This window comes from Ascaphus truei, chromosome 3 (assembly GCF_040206685.1).
Source record: "Ascaphus truei isolate aAscTru1 chromosome 3, aAscTru1.hap1, whole genome shotgun sequence".
In the NCBI taxonomy this organism is placed as follows: domain Eukaryota; kingdom Metazoa; phylum Chordata; class Amphibia; order Anura; family Ascaphidae; genus Ascaphus; species Ascaphus truei.
The window spans coordinates 325,311,232-325,331,177 of NC_134485.1; the positions used below are offsets into that span (position 1 = coordinate 325,311,232).

Genomic DNA, 19,946 nt, shown 5'->3' on the forward strand with positions numbered 1-19,946 from the left:
ATATGGCATACGCCTAAAATCTACGAGCCCCCCAACCCCTCCAACCCTATTGGGGCCAGCTGTGTGGCTGGGCAAATTTTCATACTATCTCACAACCCCTAACATCCACACCCTCAAACCTTAATGGGATCAGCTGTGCGGCTGCACCATTCTCCATCCTGAGGTATACTCCATCCCACAATAAGCAGACACTCTACCTTTTGTATCAACATTGTCCCTCAATTAGATTGTAAGATCTAATGAGCACTTTACAAATAAATGATGATGAAGCGGTTGAGCGCTGCTGCTTTTTACTGACAAAGCAAATGCACACTTAGGAGAAAACAACTAGGTCGCGCTATATCTCACAGTACAATGGCAGCCTATGATATAACCCTGACCCCCAGTCAGGTTATGGAAATGGAAAAAAGTTATATCTGTGGCGCTCAACACTGTAATTATCAATACAATTCTGATAGGTAATTAGAAATATACAATCAGAGCCACGGAAATCGCCCGTCCAAATGGATGCTCCACGTGATAAGGGTGAACATGTAAATATAAAAAAATATCAAATCATAGCATAATACTGTATAACATATAAACAAACAAACAAACAACATACAACACTTAACAGACGCTGAGAACAACAGGTGACTACTTACAATAGCATTTAATATGGCATATCATTAATATCATAAAATACACTAAATACACATAAAATAGCACATAAAAACATATATAAGGTTCAGGCAAGATTCTCCAACTCGGGTGGGGGTACCTGCATACCGAAAACAAGATGGTTTCAGGCAATGGATAATTTAAAGAGTATCCCCTCTTATAAATGGCTGCTGCTGCTGCTTACATCTGGGCTCAGACGAGTGGTCTCATATGGGCAGGGACAGGCTCCTCCAGCCCTTGGTGTCTGCCTCCGTCTGTAGTCAGCACCATCCACACACGGCAGAAGTTCCAGGGCAGCACACACAGATACTTCCTGGTCTGACCCCACCAAACACACCATACAATGCAATGGTGAAATGCCAAATATTCCTACGCCAGCTTTCTATTGCTCGCAGCTCACAGCTTCAGAAGGGTACAGCACTCACACCCGAGTAGTAGGGACCTCACAGAACCACCCTACGCGTTTCGAAAGTCTTGCTTTCTTCCTCAGGGGTAAAACGTAATGAAAAGCTTCTGAAGCTGTGAGCTGCGAGCTGTGGGCAATAGAAAGCTGGCGTAGGAATATTCGGCATTTCACCATTGCATTGTATGGTGTGTTTGGTGGGGTCAGACCAGGAAGTATCTGTGTGTGCTGCCCTGGAACTTCTGCCGTGTGTGGATGGTGCTGACTACAGACGGAGGCAAACACCGAGGGCTGGAGGAGCCTGTCCCTGCCCATATGAGACCACTCGTCTGAGCCTAGATGTAAGCAGCAGCAGCAGCCATTTATAAGAGGGGATACTCTTTAAATTATCCATTGGCTGAAACCATCTTGTTTTCGGTATGCAGGTACCCCCACCCGAGTTGGAGAATCTTGCCTGAACCTTATATATGTTTTTATGTGCTATTTTATGTGTATTTAGTGTATTTTATGATATTAATGATATGCCATATTAAATGCTATTGTAAGTAGTCACCTGTTGTTCTCAGCGTCTGTTAAGTGTTGTATGTTGTTTGTTTGTTTGTTTATATGTTATACAGTGTTATGCTATGATTTGATATTTTTTTATATTTACATGTTCACCCTTATCACGTGGAGCATCCATTTGGACGGGCGATTTCCGTGGCTCTGGTTGAATATTTCTAATTACCTATCAGAATTGTATTGATAATTACAGTGTTGAGCGCCACAGATATAACTTTTTTCCAAATACACACTTAGGCTGCGGCCAGGCAGGGAGCGAGCGCGCTGGTGCTCGAGCTCCGTGACATCATGCGCTCTGCTTGGCCGTGCTTTTCCTGGCCAGCTAGTTCATCGCAGCGAGCGCGCGCCCGCTCAGCATCACTCTGGCTGCGGCCTTAGAGTTAGCTCCACTCATCAATTGTAGAATGATGTAGTTGTTAACATTCCAAAAAATTTCAAGTAACACATTTTCATCTAAACCGGGAACATCAGGGCCCATGTGGGATCCCATGCACTAGCAACCTCTTGATTTAATTTCTGTTCTATGGAAGGAATGCTATACCCCCAAAATATCAAATACTCCATGTTCTTGATTTTTCTATTTTTTTATATATAAAAACATTGTTTATTGTTTGGTTCTGCTTTGTGAAGATATAATCATTTGGAGAAAAAAAACCAGGAAAAGCAGCTGCCATGTTCCCACTTTGGTTATAGAAAACAAAGAAGGAGGAAGGGCACTTCAGATTTTTGAAACAAAGAAGGTGTTATTTGCCATCAAAAACTGACATTTCGGCTGTCACAGCAGCGTTTTTCAAGGATATGGCATAACAATACCTTCCATGTACTGAAGTATTTACAGTGCCTTTAATTACCTAAGTCCAGGTGCTACTGCAATGCAAGCATGGTGATGGCATCCAAGGAATCGCGTGGTGGATGTGAGTGCAAACATGAGCGTGTGACATTATCACATAACAGGGCATGCACAGTATGGAGTGGTAGCGCAGAGCTCGAATGACGTGACCAGAGGGGTGGGAGGAAATAGGTGTGAGGGGGATGAACCTAAAAGCAGTCATACCCCTTATGTCTTTGTTAGAGTTACCTCCAATACATATGGTGCACTACAGTGCACACCTGTCACGGGAATATCACGGGTGCTCACCACAAACCGGACAGGACCACGAGGCAGAGGTGGGGATACAGGTAAACCACCGCCCTACAGCCGCGTGGGTGGGTCCGGTAAGCAGAGTAGTTGTGGATAGCCTGGGTCAGGGTAGGAGAAGAGAAGTGAAGTGCCACGTTAAGTCTTTTACAGAAGGCCCTCCAGAATCTGGAGACAAACTGCGACTCTCGATCAGAGACTATGGTTTGGGGTGACCCATGGAGCCTGAAGACCTCCCTCACAAATACCTCGGCTAGTTTAGGAGTGCTGGGTAAGCCTTTGAGTGGGATAAAGTGCGCTTGTTTAGAAAAGCGGTCGACCACTACTAGTATCGTGTCCATTCCCTTAGATTTGGGGAGGTCGACAATAAAGTCCATCGAGAGATGTTCCCATGGTCAGTCAGGAATGGGGAGGGGTTGCAGGAGTCCTGGAGGTTTATTTTGTGATGTCTTGTTTTGTGCGCAGGTGGGACATGCTGAGACGTAATGCTGAATATCCATTGGCATGCCTGGCCACCAGAAGGTTCATTGCAAGAGGTCTATAGTCCTTTTGATCCCTAGATGACCTGACGTCTTGGCCGCGTGCCCCCATTGCATTACCTTCTGGTAAAAGGTAGGGGGTGTGAAGAGTCGTCCAACTGACACACTGAGTCCCTGAGGAAAATGATCTTGAACATTGGTGATTTCCGCCAGTGCGTCGAAGGTATTGGCCGAAAGGACACATTTAGGGGGAAGGATAGTCTCTTGGTGGTCTTCTGTCTTATCTTCTACTGCGAACTGAGGAGACAGTGCATCTGCTTTAACATTTTTTGAGCCCGGGAGGTATGAAATAAGAAAGTTGAAGCGGATGAAGAAGAGGGACCAACGTGCCTGTCGGGCACTCAGACGGCGGGCAGTCTCAATACACAAGAGGTTTTTATGGTCCGTAAGGATGGTGACGGGGTACTCGGCACCTTCCAGCAGGTGATGCCACTCCTCCAAAGCCATTTTGATCGCGAGGAGCTCACGATTACCCACGTCATAATTCCGTTCTGTTGCGGAGAACTTCTTAGAAAAGAATGCACAGGGATGCAATCTGGCCCGTGGGTTCTTTCTTTGGGATAAGATCGCCCCTGCTCCTATGTCCGAAGCATCTACCTCGAGAGTGAAGGGCTGTCCTGGATCCGGATGCACTAAGATGGGTGCTGTGACAAAAGCTTTTTTGAGGACCTCAAATGCCATGATAGCATTGGGAGGCCATAGTGCTGGATTGGTGCTCTACTGGGTGAGGGCTGTGATGGGTGCGACTACGGTAGATTTTTTTTTAATGAACCTGCGGTAATAATTGGCAAAGCCTAAGAACCTCTGTACCGCTTTCAGGGAGAGGGGCCGGTTCCAATCTATGGCTGCTTTCAGCTTGGTAAGGTCCATAGCAAGTCCTGTGTCTGAGATAATATATCCCAAGAATGAAGTGGATTGACTGGTGAACTGGCATTTTTCAAGTTTAGCGAATGGAACTATTAATGGAATGTAACAATGGAATTAATGGAGACAGATGCAGCTGATTCCCAAATATTATCCAATTTTTCAGAGTCCCACACTTCCCCCAAGTCGTTCTCCCATTGTTTTATGAAGGGCATGTCCCTACTGTTTCGAAAATAAATGTAGAATTGGTATAGTATGGATAGTAAGCTCTTGTCTCGTGGCCTTGACCTGGAAATGTTAAAAGTAAGGCTAAGCTCATACACTCCGCTTGCTTGCGAAAGTGCGAGCTCTTACCTTGCCGTCCGGTTGGAGCAGAAGCGATCCCTGCTCATAGAGCTGCTGGCGATGCAGGGGTGTGGTAGGGGCGTCACGAAGCTGGTTCGCCCTTATTGGCTGAACCAGATCACGTGACGCTGATGTCACACTGCAGCCACCAGAAAAGACAAAAAATATTGTCTCCATAAATAGCTGCCGTGTCAACACGTGCAGGCACTTGGCTAACTGCAATAGCCAACTACAGAAGAGTGTTTGAAGGGCGCGTGCGCACGCAAGCGCATGCATGTAGCGGCTCCGCTACTATAAGCTCGGCCTATGTTTTACCACAGGCACACGGCTTTGGGACTGATTCTGTAAGGAAGTGCCTCAATTGGATGCAGTAATAGAAACGAAAAAAAAATAGACAAGCACAGCTTGTATAAGGAAAACTGTATTACAAAGATATAAAAAAGATAATATCACTCACTCACATGTGAGAAAACACCGGTGGTTATGGGGTCACTCGAGCGCAGCAACTGTGGAGAAAGTCTTCAGCTGAAATCCACGCGATAGTTCCTCCGGTATCAGCGTCCAGCACTAGGTCCTGGAAGTGACGTCACACACTCTCGCGAGTGTTTGCCTCCGACTTCACGTCTGACATCGAGGCTTCAAGCAGTGGAAGCTACTGCTCTTTCTCTTCCTGGATAAGGCAACATAGTACCCATCAAGACTGCAACTGCAGGCTAGGCCCTGCGCAGGAGTTTAACCCAACACTGCCTGTTCCTATCAGGACTTCTATTGTTGAGGCCAGGGAAAGGCTATGGCCAGGGGCACTTGGCTACAAATGTATTAGTTTATAGTTACAGAACAATATGTTTATATTACTATTTAGATAACATAACATATTCAGCAATTGTACTTTTCATCTCAGTGCACTGCAGTTTATGCTAAATTTACACATAAGACGTTGACGAGTTAGTGCAGAATACTTCAGTATTTGTGACACTTAATTATTTGGACTAACAATTAATATTTTAGGACAAGTATCACGAATGCCATACCTGTGTGCACGTGACTTGTGTATGTGAAAAGGGTTAAAACATCCAGCTATCCAGGTGTCTCACTTACCTCACCGCAGGGCACTAATAGCTCCCCAATAATGGTCACACTACAACTCAATTATACTGCCACCACCAAGAATAATGTAAGGTCTTACCCTCAGGAGACACTGATCCCTTGTTTACTATCAAAATGTGTCTGAAAATGCAGTTAATCTCTTCAAAAAGTACTAGGTTCAATTAGTTCTATTGTATGTTCAAAAAGTGTACAGTGCTTGTATACAGAAAAGGAATGTTACAAAAACATACAGTATATATATGCAGTTTCATAAAACAAAATAATAAAACAGAAAACCTATACTTTACCAACAAATAATATTAGATTCCTTCATAGAGGTCTTGAATTTGAAAATATGAGAACTCATGTGTTATTGATGTAACACTCCTCTCAGATTCATTCTGATTTGTGTACTCAAAATCATTGTCTTTATGCTCAAAACTTTTGCCCCCGTGTTTTTATGTCCCACTCATCAATTTTTCGTGACATATAAGGCTGGCAGAGAGAATGTGTGAAATACACTATAACTCCCCCTCTATAACCCCTAGAATAATACTACCCGCATCATTGTGTATGATTTTGATTTTAATGCACACCTGGACATCTTGACAGGGATAATTCTAATTTTTTGAGAGGGAAACAAACATCTCACATACGTAACACAGACACCCCCTCATATTTGATATTGTTGCACATGCCTAATTTTTCCTGGCAGAAATCTATATCTTGTATCATTTTTAATGTCATGAGATTTGATTTATCATACATTTTTTAATCTGTAAGGAAATTGAGGGTGTCCTTTCTGCCACCTGTCTGCTAAACAGTGGCGGATTTCCCATTATGCCCGATAGGTTCGGGCCTAGGACGGCATGAGCATTTGTCACTTGTCGCTCATGCATGCCCGATTGGCACTTGAAGATACAATGTCAGGTCAAATCTCTGTTACATCTGCACGCTGTCACCAGTCACTTCCTTTCTTTTATACTATATTAGTGAAAGCACTGTATGTTTGCCTGCCTGCCTGGATGTCCGGTGTCCCTAGGGGAAATCTCATTGGTCCCTTGGCCCGCCCGCCCCCGCACACCTCTCATTGGCCTGAGGCGGAGTGACGGGCCAAAGGACACACAGGGACACACACACACACAGGGACACACACACACAGGGACACACACACAGACACAGACACAGACACAGACACAGACACACACTCACACACACTCACACACACGGACACACGGACACAGACACACACACACACACACACACACACACACACACACACACACACACACACACACACACACACACACACACACACACACACACAGTGACAGACACACACACACACACACACACACACACACACACACACACACACACACACACACACACACACACACACACACACACACACACACACACACACACACACACACACACACACACACACACACAGGGACACACACACACACAGGGACACACACACACAGTGACAGACACACACACAGTGACACACACACACAGTGACACACACACACACACACACACACACACACTGTTACATACATTAGCGGGGCTCACAGTGTTAGCAGCACCTGCGCGCACCTCCTCCTCTCCCCGTGTCTCCCGCGCTTTCGCCCCGACCCCCCCTCCCCCGGCGCCGCTACAGTCAGCGGGACACACACACTATTATTACCCCTTCAGCGCCCCCCCTCCCCCCCACCCAGTGTCAGCGGCCGTGCGAGACCCCCCCTCTATATCTCCCACCTCTCCCCCCCCCCCCCCCACACATATACATGCCCCCCCCTCCCCGGCGCTACAACTCACCCCTCCCCGGCGGGGGAACAGCCAGTGGCCAGGCAGGCTGGCTCGCGGCGCCGAGTACCCAAGATGGCGGCGCCCGGGACACAGCGGGGGAGCGGCCACAACACGCTGCCTCCCGCCTCAGATCCACGTGGGACCTGCCGGATGGGTGAGTGAGCGGCCTTCACCTCCCCTCCACCCCCCCTTCACCTCGCCTCCACCCCCCCTCCCCTCCAGTGTCAGTGTCTCCCCGATACCCCCCCCCCCCCGGCGCCGCTACAGTCAGCGGGGGAGCGAGCGAGCGCCCGGGACACAGCGGGAGAGCGGCCACAACACGCTGCCTCCCGCCTCAGATCCACGTGGGACCTGCCGGACGGGTGAGTGAGCGGACTTCACCTCCCCTCACCCCCCATCACCTCCCCTCACCCCCTTTCACCTCCCCTCACTCCACTTCTCCCTTCCACCCCCCTTCACCTCCCCATTTACCTCCCCCCCTCCACCTCCCCTCCACCCCCCCCTTCACCACCCCCCCTTCACCTCCCCTCCACCCCCCCCTTCACCTCCCTTCCACCCCCCCCCTTCACCTCCCTTCCACTCCCCCCCCTTCACCTCCCCTCCACCCCCCCTTCACCTCCCCTCCACCCCCCCACCTTCACCTCCCCTCCACCCCCCCTTCACCTCCCCTCCACCCCCCCTTCCCACCGCCTCCCCCCCCTTCCCACCGCCTCCCCCCCCCTTCCCACTGCCTCCCCCCCTTCCCACCGCCTCCCCCCCCCGCCCCCCCCCCTTCCCACCGCCTCCCCCCTTCCCCCCGCCTCCCTTCCCCCCTTCCCACCGCCTCCCAGCCCCCCTTCCCACCGCCTCCCCCCACCCCTTCCCACCGCCTCCCACCCCCCCTTCCCACCGCCTCCCCCCCCCACCCCCTTCCCACCGCCTCCCTCCCCCCCTTCCCACCGCCTCCCACCCCCCGCCATCCCACCGCCTCCCACCCCCCGCCATCCCACCGCCTCCCACCCCCCGCCTTCCCACCTCCTCCCACCCCCCGCCTTCCCACCGCCTCCCACCCTCCGCCTCCCCCTTCCCACCTCCTCCCCCTTCCCACAACCTCACCCCTCCCCCCCCTTCCCACCACCCCCCCCCCTTTCCACCACCTCCCCCCCTTCCCACCACCTCCCCCCCCTTCCCACCACCTCCCCCCCTTCCCACCACCTCCCCCCCTTCCCACCACCTCCCCCCTCCCCCCCACCTCCCCCCCTTCCCACCACCTCCCCCCTCCCCCCCACCTCCCCCCCTTCCCACCACCTCCCCCCTCCTCCCCCTTCCCACCACCTTCCCCCTCCTCCCCCTTCCCACCACATCCCCCCTTCTCTCCCTTTCCACCACCTTCCCACCACCTCCCCCCTTCCCACCACCTCCCCCCTTCTCCCCCTCCCCCTTCTCCCCCTTTCCACCACCTCCCCCCTTCTCCCCCTTTCCACCACCTCCCCCCTCCTCCCCCTTCCCACCACTTCTCCCCTTCCCCCCCCCCGCTCCCCTTCCCCTTTCCCCTCCGCTCCCCTTCACCCCCCCTCCGCTCCCCTTTCCACCCCCCCCTCCGCTCCTCTTCCCCACCCCCCCTCCACCTCTTTTTCCCCTTTCCCCTCCCACCCCCTCCCACACTTCCACCCCCTCCTCTAACCCTTCCCCCCCTCCTCTAACCCTTCCCCCCCTCCTCTAACCCTCCCCCCCTCCTCTAACCCTTCCCCCCCCCTCCTCTAACCCTTCCTCCCCCCCTCCTCTAACCCTTCCCCCCTCCTCCACCCCTTGCCCCCCTCCTCCACCCCTTGCCCCCCTCCTCCACCCCTTGCCCCCCTCCTCCACCCCTTGCCCCCCTCCTCCACCCCCTCCTCCCCTTCCCGCCGCCCTTCGCCTTCATGCCCGCCTCCCCACCCCCGCCTCTGCCTTTCACCCGCCCTTACTCGGCCGCCTCTGCCTTTCACCCACCGCCTCACAGCCGCTGCACGCACTCAACAGACACCCGCCACACTCGACACATACCTGCCGCCACACACACCTGCTGCCTCCCGCCCCTACGCACCGACATCACTGACCCACCGCCTCACACCCTAGCAGGACCCCCACTCACAGACAGCACTCACAACCCACGCGCCAGCCGCCGCCTCACACCCTTGCAGGACCCCCACTCACAGACAGCACTCACAACCCACGCACCACCCGCCGCCTCACACCCTAGCAGGACCCCCACTCGCACACAGCACTCACAACCCACGCGCCACCCGCCGCCTCACACCCTAGCAGGACACACGACTCAGATTTTTACATCACTTATGCCACCAAAATATACATTGTACTGTGGTGTGGTTACAATAAACCATTTTTATACAACATCGTATTACATTTTCTTCCATCTTTCTTTTCAATATTATTATCCAACCTTTACAACAAATACTCACCTATTGTTCCACAATTTATAAATAATACTACCTATTACGCATTTACATCCCGGGCAACGCCGGGTCTCTCAGCTAGTATAAACATATTCCCTATACAGGCATACCCCGGTTTAAGGACACTCACTTTAAGTACACTCGCGAGTAAGTACATATCGCCCAATAGACAAACGGCAGCTCACGCATGCGCCTGTCAGCACGTCCTGAACAGCAATACCGGCTCCCTACCTGTAACGAAGATGTGCGCAAGCGGGGAGACTATAGAGCCTGTTACAAATGCGTTATTTACATCAGTTATGCACGTATATGACGATTGCAGTACAGTACATGCATCGATAAGTGGAAAAAAGGTAGTGCTTCATTTTAAGTACATTTTCGCTTTACATACATGCTCCGGTCCCATTCGTACGTTAATGCGGGGTATGCCTGTACACTGTTTTATTTGCCCAGTAATGCAGATATCATGAGGTAACCTCACATGAGGCATAAAAAAAAATAGGTATCTGTAAAAGCAAAGTTAACCCCATGTTTCTATATTGTTAACATCAACTGAATAGGTAAAACAGCATTAATGTGACAACAAGCTTTGGAAAGTTCTGCTTCCTCAGGTCAGGTAATTTAATTCTGTTACAACATACACTTTTGGCAGCTGATACCTCTCAAATATGAGAATGAGATGTATTATTAGCAGCAATGCTGTAATAAGAAGTATATATGAATTTCACTTCCTCCTTGCTTGGTGAAATGTATATATTTTTTTCTCATCGATATCTGCAGAGAATAAGACAAGTACAGCATATCCTCCAACGGTGCCAATTTAGCATGTACCCGTTTTCTTTTATACCCCGTTTCTACTCAAAACAGTTGTACCTATGGTACCAGCAGCTGAAGCTTCAGCTAATTACAGCAGCTGGGAGATTGTGTATCTGCTAATGATATGCTGGTTGGGGGGGATTAGTACCACTTGTATTGTGTAAGTATATCACTAAATACAAAGAAATATATAAACACGCATATTTTATTGATATTATTTGTGCATTGTAAATGGTATCTGGTTTGGCGCCTCCTCTCGGCGGGGTGATATGCCTGGAAGCTCCTCTATTCCACACTGAGGATGATATGCCTGGAAGCGCCTCTATTCCACACTGACATAGCAAATGAAGCGTACCTATGTTTATGTGGCAGCTATGTAAGAGGGGACTAGGTACCGTTACAGAAGTAGAGGACACGCAGTGACTACTAATTACATCTGTGGGTCATTTCATATATTTAAAATGGAGGTCCGCGTCACGGACGCTCATTTACGTCACTAGGAGGTGAAAAGAGGTTGATTAGGGGTTGGCTAATCTTCCCTGTGACGCACTGCGCCCCCCTACACCTGACGAATGGGAAAATCCAACATGGCGGCACACCACCTACGAAGCCCGATGACGTCACGAAACAATTGACTAGCAACTACAGTCTCATTGGCCAGAGCTCTGCCTGACGTTTCATCCATGAGTTAAAGGTTCTCCCTATCCACAGGGCACCTCCTCCCCCCTTTCACTTTTTCCCTCTCGTCTGTGATTGGACGTAGAGTGTAGAATCCCCGCCCATCCACCATTGCTAACCTCGTCATTGGCTGCAGCTGCCTGTCAATCAAAGGAAAGGGTGGTTTGTGGGCGTGGTTTGCTGGCGGGTTGCGTAGCAGCAGAGCTGAGGCCGGCGGTGGCGTCAGCTCCTGTCAGGAGGAAGCGGAGAGACAGAAGTCCGTCCTCCCCCGGAGTGGGCACCGGAGCGCGGGTACCCCCTCCCCCGGGAGAGACACCGGGGAGGCGGCGGCGGAGGCCGCCCCGCTGGGGCCGGAGCTCGTCACGGTGAGTACTTCTGGTGGGTAGGGGTATCTGAGAGGGGAGGCCCCTGAGTGCTCGTGAGGGGGTAAATCAGCAGGGCAGGTGTGGAAAAGTGTGTGTGTGTGTGTGTGTGTGTGTGTGTGTGTGTGTGTGTGTGTGTGTGTGTGTGTGTGTGTGTGTGTGTATATATACATAACATACACTGTCGGCACTATAAAGAAATACGAATTACATATAGTGTGTGTGTATATAGATATATATTTCACCCACCATAACCTAAATAATGTGTATGTATATATGTGTATGTATATGTATATATATATATATATATATATATATATATATATATATATATATATATATTTACACACAGTAGTGAGGGGCATGTATGTCTGGGGTTGTAATGGGGGTAGTAACATGAAAGTATACAGGCATAACCCGCATTAACGTACGCAATGGGACCGGAGCATGTATGTAAAGCGAATATGTACTTAAAATGAAGCACTGCCTTTTTCCCACTTATCGATGCATGTACTGTGCTGCAATCATCATATACGTGCATAACTGATGTAAATAAGGCATTTGTAACAGGCTCTATTGTCTCCCCGCTTGCGCACAGCTTCGGTACAGGCAGGGAGCCGGTATTTCTGTTCAGGACATGCTGACTGGCGCATGCGCGAGCTGCCGTTTGCCTATTGAGCGAGATGTACTTGCTCGCGAGTGTACTTAAAGTGAGTGTACTTAAACCGGGGTATGCCTGTATGTATCATGTATATTTCAGTAGTAGGTCTATATCTGCAGGTGGTTTGAGTGTTGGGTGAGGGCAGGAGATGAAATACAGTAGTCTCGATTGATCTGACTTTCAGTTATCCCACATCCCGTTTTCTGACATCTGCGCGTGTGACGCACTCCGCCGCTGTGTAACTGCTTTGTCAGGTACTGAGTACTGTAGGGTTAAAGCCATACAGCCGTCACCTGCGCGAAGGCTGTGACGTCACCCATGTGAAGCGGGTGTGTTTTCTGTCCATGGCAGACGGGGCATGCCTATGGGCGTCACGGAACTAGTTCGCCCTCATTGGGTGAACCGCTCATGTGACCTGGCTGTTGCTCCGAGAAATCCATTCCAACTGACTTGTCGCGCAACGCGCGCCCCCTCCTGCTGCCGCCTGCGTGGTCTATGGGCGTGATCAATTCTTTGAGGCAATGTGATCGTGCCACGTGCGGTGGGCCTCTGCGTGGTCTGCGGCAGTATGAACCTGCCCTTATTGAGGGTGAGAGGAGGGTGTGAAACCACTTCAATGAGGAAACTAGGTTCATCATAGAACATGGGTAACCTGAAAACGTGCAGGAGCACCCATCCCGCTACAAAACAAGACTAGTAAACCCCTCCGGCGCTCCCCCTGAAAGGCAAGCTTAGTTTTAGGTGCTCGTCAGGTCTGATCATTTAATACCAGTTTGTATTAAAGTGAATTTATCAACACAAAGCTTCACTGACCTTTTCTGTATTATCTGTCATTTTCAGTTATCCGACACCTTATCTGTCCCGTTTAGGTCGGGTAATCGAGACTCTACTGTAGATTATAGGATCTGTAGAGCAGGGATTTCCATCCCTGTTGTTTGTTGGATCTGTTATGACTCCCCGTTTTCCCATGTTTCTTTTGTGTAAAAGAAAAAAAACTGCATATGTTGTTGGTGTGATAAAAAACATATATACAATTGATAAACTCCCTGAGCTTTCAAAACCTTTCATGTCTCCATCTGTTGTGTACACACGCAGAAGCCTGGACTACGCAGTAAACACACGTTAGATGAGCAAATGGTTATTTGGTTATTAGATGGGAGCCTGGATTATCATGTTAATACAGTATATCTTCAGTGTGTGCTGAAAATCTGGTTGAGTTCCTCACATTCAGTGAATTTCTGAGCAATATCCGTGATGCATCTCTCTGCTCACAAGTGTTAAAACAAAAAACTTACCAGTCGTGAAATGGAAACCAGAATTATTGTCTTATGCACAGTTTGTTCCTGGAGAATGTTGTCACCTTCCTCTGTGCCAGGGTTTCAGCGGCACTGCTGTTCCACCGGACCCCGGCACTTGCACATCATGTGATTGCTCGTGGTGCAATCGTATCATGCGGCTGGTGCCCAGGTGCCGGAAACAGGAGTGGAGGGGACTTCACTTCCATCGGAGCAACCAACCCGATTGGTCACTAGGGTACAAGCATGTGCTTATGACGTACCCGGTATGTCATGAGAACCCCTGTTATGTTAAGGCCTTGTACATCAGGGCAATTCAACTAGTTTTCCAAAGCGGCCTGATCAGAAAGGTTTAGGAGCAGGCCACAAGCTCATTGTAATTTTGATACATGAATTTTTTTTATATTTAAACATATTACAAGCCTTTTATAACATTTGCACAATATACATTAACTTAAATTCTAATTGACGTTCGCTGTGAGAAACTGCACTTGGATGCTTAAGCAAGTCGTTTGGAATGACTAGGGCAGACTCCAACGGAGACACCAAGGCTGTGTGGGCTGCTGGTTGAAGTCTGTTGTATATCAGAAGGGCTCTTTAAAGGTTGCAGCTTACTTGGGCATAGGGGAGAGGTTTGAGAATTGGAAGTGTATGAATAGTGGCTAGTGCATCGTAAATCCTATTTATATTTAAGGAGGAAATCAAATTTCTAGCTCTGCCCCAGGTTCCCAAAATAGGATTTTAAACCTATTTTTTTTTTTTGTTTGGTTGTTCCTGTAGGAACTGCACTGTGACATCAACATTAACTGCAGCTTACTTGGAAACTGAAATGCGGTATCTAGAAAAAGTTTACGTATTCTCTTGGGTTTTTGATGTTTACTTTGCAATTGGCAAAGTGTCTCAACTGCTATAAAGTAATAGACTGATCATTTGTGTAATATGCATCCATGCAGAATTTGGGGAATGTATTGCTTGCACTGGCAAATTCAGACACACGAATCTTGGGACTAGAAGCCATCGGTTTGTTGTGAACTAGCCCAAGTTTTATTGACTTGCAAAATGATTTGGTCTGCCAGAGAATGAATTAATGCAATAGCATCCTTATGAATTTGTGTATACACAAATATAATGAGGAACTGTCATAGGCCCCCCTTTTTTTTTTTAATTTGTTACGTTTTTGATGCTGGGATGTCTTCATTGACCGATCACAGAATATTTCTTGATTTTGCCATCGCTGTTCTTTGTGGTTGTGCCTTTCACAAGAGGGCAGAGGTTGGAAGGCCTTATGGTTGGTGAAATTGTCAATCAGATTAGCTTCACTTGGTCACTCATTGTATTTTTAATTCAGAATTGCAAAGGACCATGCATTCGTAGTGGATACGACAATAACTTTGAAAATCATTTTGATATAAAAAAAAAGTCGTGGGTAGCCTGTGGAGGTGCGCACAAATTTGAGACCAATGGTTTATCGATACGTTTTCAAAAAGGCGATTTTAGAGCATAAATACACACGCAAGCACATACTCTAACTTCCATAGATTGCTATTCTGTGTTGGGTTTTAACTACCTGATGCGAAGACGGCAAGTAGGTTACATGTGCTATTATTATAATTTTTATAGGAGATTTGGGGCCTTGTTTATTAAGCAGCTTTGTGTAATAAGATAAAAAAATTTGCTGGAAGACGCCTTATAGAGCTGGGCCGGGCCTTATGGTAGAAGGCTGCTTTTGTAAATATGAGCCTTTATACCATATTCTTGAAAGTATGATGACCATGCATGCTGAAGTACATTGAGTGGGGGGTGTCTTAGCTCGTTCTCTATACCCGTATGTTTTCAGTTACTGTCAATTTAACTATGAATGTAGTAGATTTGCGGCATGGGTTTAATTTTAGTGTTTTCATTACATAGTTTAAAGCCTCTCCACCTTTTGGAGGGGCCAAGCCAGGGAAGAGGTTGAGTAATATAATAATTAGGCCAGTCTGTGTCTTGGGACACTGACCCAGATCCACAAAATTACTCCCAGCCATATGAATGGAAGTAAGTGTGCTAAAGCTTTAGCACCCTTTTGTGAATCTTGGCCTTCATGCTGCATGTGGCAGGGATACCACACTCTAGGTACTTCTGCGTTTGGGAAATATCCTCCATTATTAAACTTTTGCTGATTTTATCCCATTATCCAAGTTATTAATATGTGCGCATTTCAAGGCTTTCTGCCTCATCACTGATGTGTAACTACGTCTCTGTGCAATCAGATGGCATGTATCGTACTACTCGTCTGTTGAACAGGTGAGCAAGAAATGTAACTCTGCTTGGATCTGCAAGGGACTAGAGGTGGCTTTTTAAATAGAAGTATTATCTAATTATCAGCATTTTGTTTAGCATGGTAATAGTGTTTCTCTCCCCCCCTTCATTTCTGCACTGTATCTATATTGGCAACGTACTTTTTATTTCTTCCTCTGACATTATCAGAAATGTCATCCTTTGCAGCCATTGGAAATCTGATTTTTGCAGACTGGACCCCGAAAGAGTAAATCAAATCTAACAAAACTGAATGATGTAGGGTAATTAATTCTGCTTACCCTGTGCACAAAAAACTAGAGCAGTGGTAAGGCTTACACGTTTTAAATAAACTAGCATCTTTAACTCATCTCTTATAACCTTACAGTGTAGAATTTAATAACCTTTTTGAATATTAAATATCTCCGATAATTATTTTTTTTCCCTCTGAGAAACCCTTGGTGTCAGATAAATAGACTTTGCACAATCTTGTAGCTGTAAATTTAACACGTTATAGTTTCTTGAAAGCTGTTGAATGACTATAAAACTTGTTATTAATTCTGCTGCTATGTGTTATCTGCAACTGCCAATGTCTCTAAATTCCTAATCCGCTTTGATATTCTGCATATAATTGCCTGAACACACCAAGAAATCCATAATCCTTGCATAATGAAACTAGGCCAACCTTTTGAAATATGAAAATTAATTTAACTTTAACATGCTCACTCTCTGCTACTTAAAAGGTTAATATTCTCATGATTTATGCTTTTTTACACCATTTGACAACAAACTATCTTAATGCCGCTTGCCTTAAACCAATGTTGTATACAAGGGTCAGCTTTTCAGGTTGTATAATTAGCTGCTATTTACAAAAATGACGTAAATTGATGGATTATCCTAGCGGTCTAGGCCGTTTTGCCGCAACCGTTTGGCTGTGAGCAAAACCCCATCTGGACACTTCGCCCGGCCACTGCACCCGATCCGTTAAACCCGGTCTGACGTGCCCGACTGCCCGCTCCGACAACTGGATCTTTAAGTGGCCCAAATGGGACCGCTACACTGCTTTGACAGACCGCTCTGACGCGCCATTTTTAAATGTCCCGAGGAACATTTAAAGATGGCGTGTCAGAGCAGCCTGTCTAGGCAGTGTAGTGGGCCATTTAAACATCCAGTTGTCGGAGCGGCAGACTTGGCTTGTTGAGTGCACGGCAGACCGGACGTCGCAGTGAGCTGCCCTGCGATGAAGTGTCCCGGTGGCATTTTGCGTGAAACGTACCATTCCATTGTGTAGCCAGTTCGGATCTCAACGATTCACTAAATGATTGGGAGAGACTGGCCTATTTTAGTAGTCTCAAGGTTTGTTTGTGTCTCCCCTCAAATCTCCCTCTAAAACCTAGGGAGAGACTTTGGTGCTCAAAAAGCACACCTGAGGTACCTGGGGATGTGCTAATGAGAGATGCAAAGTATATTTAAATGGCACATGGTTAAAGATGCTGCAACGAATAACAAAGGCTCTAATCCTGATGGGCCTGACACCAGTAACTCACAAGCTTCCTTAGACTCGTCAACTTGGTGTAGTTCTTATGGAAATTTTTTCAGGACTTGTGGGATGTCATTTAAATTTACTTTGCATATCTCAATGGCAGTGAGAAAACTTGCGACGCACCACCAGAGGTTGCACGTTTTTTCACTTCTACTTTCAGCGTACAGCACACCATACCATAATACTGAGTTAAGTTATGGTGAGTAAAAAAAGTGACAAAAACCCTCCACAGGAAAGCAAATATGCAAATACAACTGTATGCTCATCTGCATGTCTTAGGCAGGTCTGCAACCCCGCCTTTCCCCATTATCACCCAGCATACAGCACTTCCACTGCAGCAAGGGATTCTGGGAAATGACATGCAAATGAGCACACAGTGTCACTTTTTGCCTCAAAAAAACATTTTTAACATGGTTCCCTATAGGCTTAAGCTTGCTGCATGGTCACAGCTTTGAGCACAGCCAGGGTTAAGGTGCATACCCAGAAAACCACCTCCCGAGAGGGTACACCCTCTCGCTCATCGGATCCCAGTCCACTTCAGTGGATAGGGAGCTTGCCCTTGGACTGTCCAACTGGAGTCAGACCCGCCCTCAGTGCACAGTTTCCCTGAAGGTTTCAGCCCGAAAGCCTAGGTCTCCAGGGACATTGATGCCTTCCTCCGTTAGGATTCAGGACATCCGTCTCTTCCTCCCTCTGGCCCGAGGCCCGCAAGGGAGTTCGCATCGTCTCCCCTCTTTCGAGGGTTGTGCGGGTGCACCCCAGCCCCGAAGGGCTGAATGTTCGAATGCCATCCCCCCTTAGCCCGAAGGCTCAGGGGTTCTGTGGTCCGGGGCCTGGACACCACCTCTCAACAAGCTAGAGGGCCAAATGCTTGCCACAGACCTTTCCTACTGAAGCCCCAGATAGGATAGTACTGCATTTGGTCATAGCTGTGCAGGCCGAGAGGAGCACTCATATCGCCTTGATCTAAGCCAAAGGGCCAAGACACCCACAGACAGCTGTTTCGACCTTGATGGGTCTCATCAGTGTGGGGTTGATTTTAACTGGATATGCATAAGAGGCTATGGGATAGGCTAAACCATAATACTGAGTTAAGTTATGGTGAGTAAAAAAAGTGACAAAAACCCTCCACAGGAAAGCAAATATGCAAATACAACTGTATGCTCATCTGCATGTCTTAGGCAGGTCTGCAACCCCGCCTTTCCCCTGCCTAAGACATGCAGATGAGCATACAGTTGTATTTGCATATTTGCTTTCCTGTTGAGGCTTTTTGTCACTCTTTTTACTCTAATATTGTACACTTCGTGTAGGCTGTTGTCTTGGGCTCTCGTAATCCAAGTATACAATCTTGCGCCTTACTCTTGAAGCAACATTTAATGTCCATGTCTCCCTCCCTCCTGAAAACAAATTGCCTGCAACTAAACTTGTAATAATAGGCAAACTAATATTTTGAAAAGATCTCCCATTGTTTGGTGCGCTTGGAACCATTACTGATATTTTGACTAACTTCAAATAAGTACTATGCAAAATTTGCCAAAATCCACCCTTTCCTCTTGTCGCTCAACTAATTTTCATGCATACCCTCACATGTCCCGACACAACTGTTGCAATCTTCTCCGCTCTGGTCTTCCTGCCACCCAACTCTATGATGAAGCGCTATACGTGCGAAACGCGTTGTTTTGCTGCCTCGCTTGGGGTCTTTTGTATGGTCCAATAAAGTCTACTATTTTTTTTGAGTGAGCCCCCTCTGGATCCTTCTTTTCATCGTGGATAGTGCTCTGTTTTTCTCTACTCATCATGCTCCAAACGCCATACTACTATTTTACATCTTGGCTCGTATATATCCTGCTTTACCCTTCTTGTCTGACTCTGAAGGTTGTCTCCTCTCTGCTGCACCTGCCTCCACAGCACTGTCGTGTCTCATACTGGTTTCATGTTGGGCTCCCTACCTGTGGAACTCCAACACCCACTCCTAGCATTTGGCAATCCACGCCTTTCTCTCCATGTTCAAATTGAGCCTAAAATGTCACCTCCTCAGCAAAGCACTTAGGTAATTGTAGGCTTGAGGCTACTCCTCGCAACCCTTATGCACGGTTACCCTCAAATTATGTTCTGTACTGCACTTCCTCCTATTGCATTCTGTAAGTCTCCCTTTTATTACACAAAGTAGACTTGATTGGAAGTCAACCTATTGAGATTTCTCTAGACAAACCTTTCATTTTAAATATCTGACTTATTTTATCTGGAACCTTCTGACTTAATATATTTTGGTTATGGGTCTTGAGTATGGTTATAACCTGTCTCCAGTTTAGTTTTTAGAAGTATTTTACTAGGGTTTTTCTTGGCACTGGTCCATTAAAAAAATAAAAAAAAATAAAAAAATTCATAGCCATGTATAGGGCACACATTGCAGCTCAATTACACCCTCTATAAAAGGTGAAGGAAAGACATGCACATTATGACATCTC

At 47.6% G+C, this 19,946-nt stretch overlaps 1 protein-coding gene across 3 annotated transcripts in view; it reads left to right on the top strand.

Moving 5' to 3' along the window:
* The first annotated feature begins 11,512 nt into the window (after positions 1 to 11,512).
* The window catches only part of RNF41 (ring finger protein 41), a 54,956-nt gene continuing 46,522 nt past the window's right edge, over positions 11,513 to 19,946 (top strand). The window contains exons 1-2 of one of the 3 annotated variants that reach the window (XM_075591314.1): positions 11,603 to 11,705; positions 14,439 to 14,492. The gene's annotated coding sequence lies outside the window, so the exon portion shown is untranslated. Of the gene's footprint in view, positions 11,706 to 14,438; positions 14,493 to 19,946 lie in introns of all 3 variants that reach the window. The other 2 variants (XM_075591315.1, XM_075591313.1) reach the window with 2 other exon arrangements.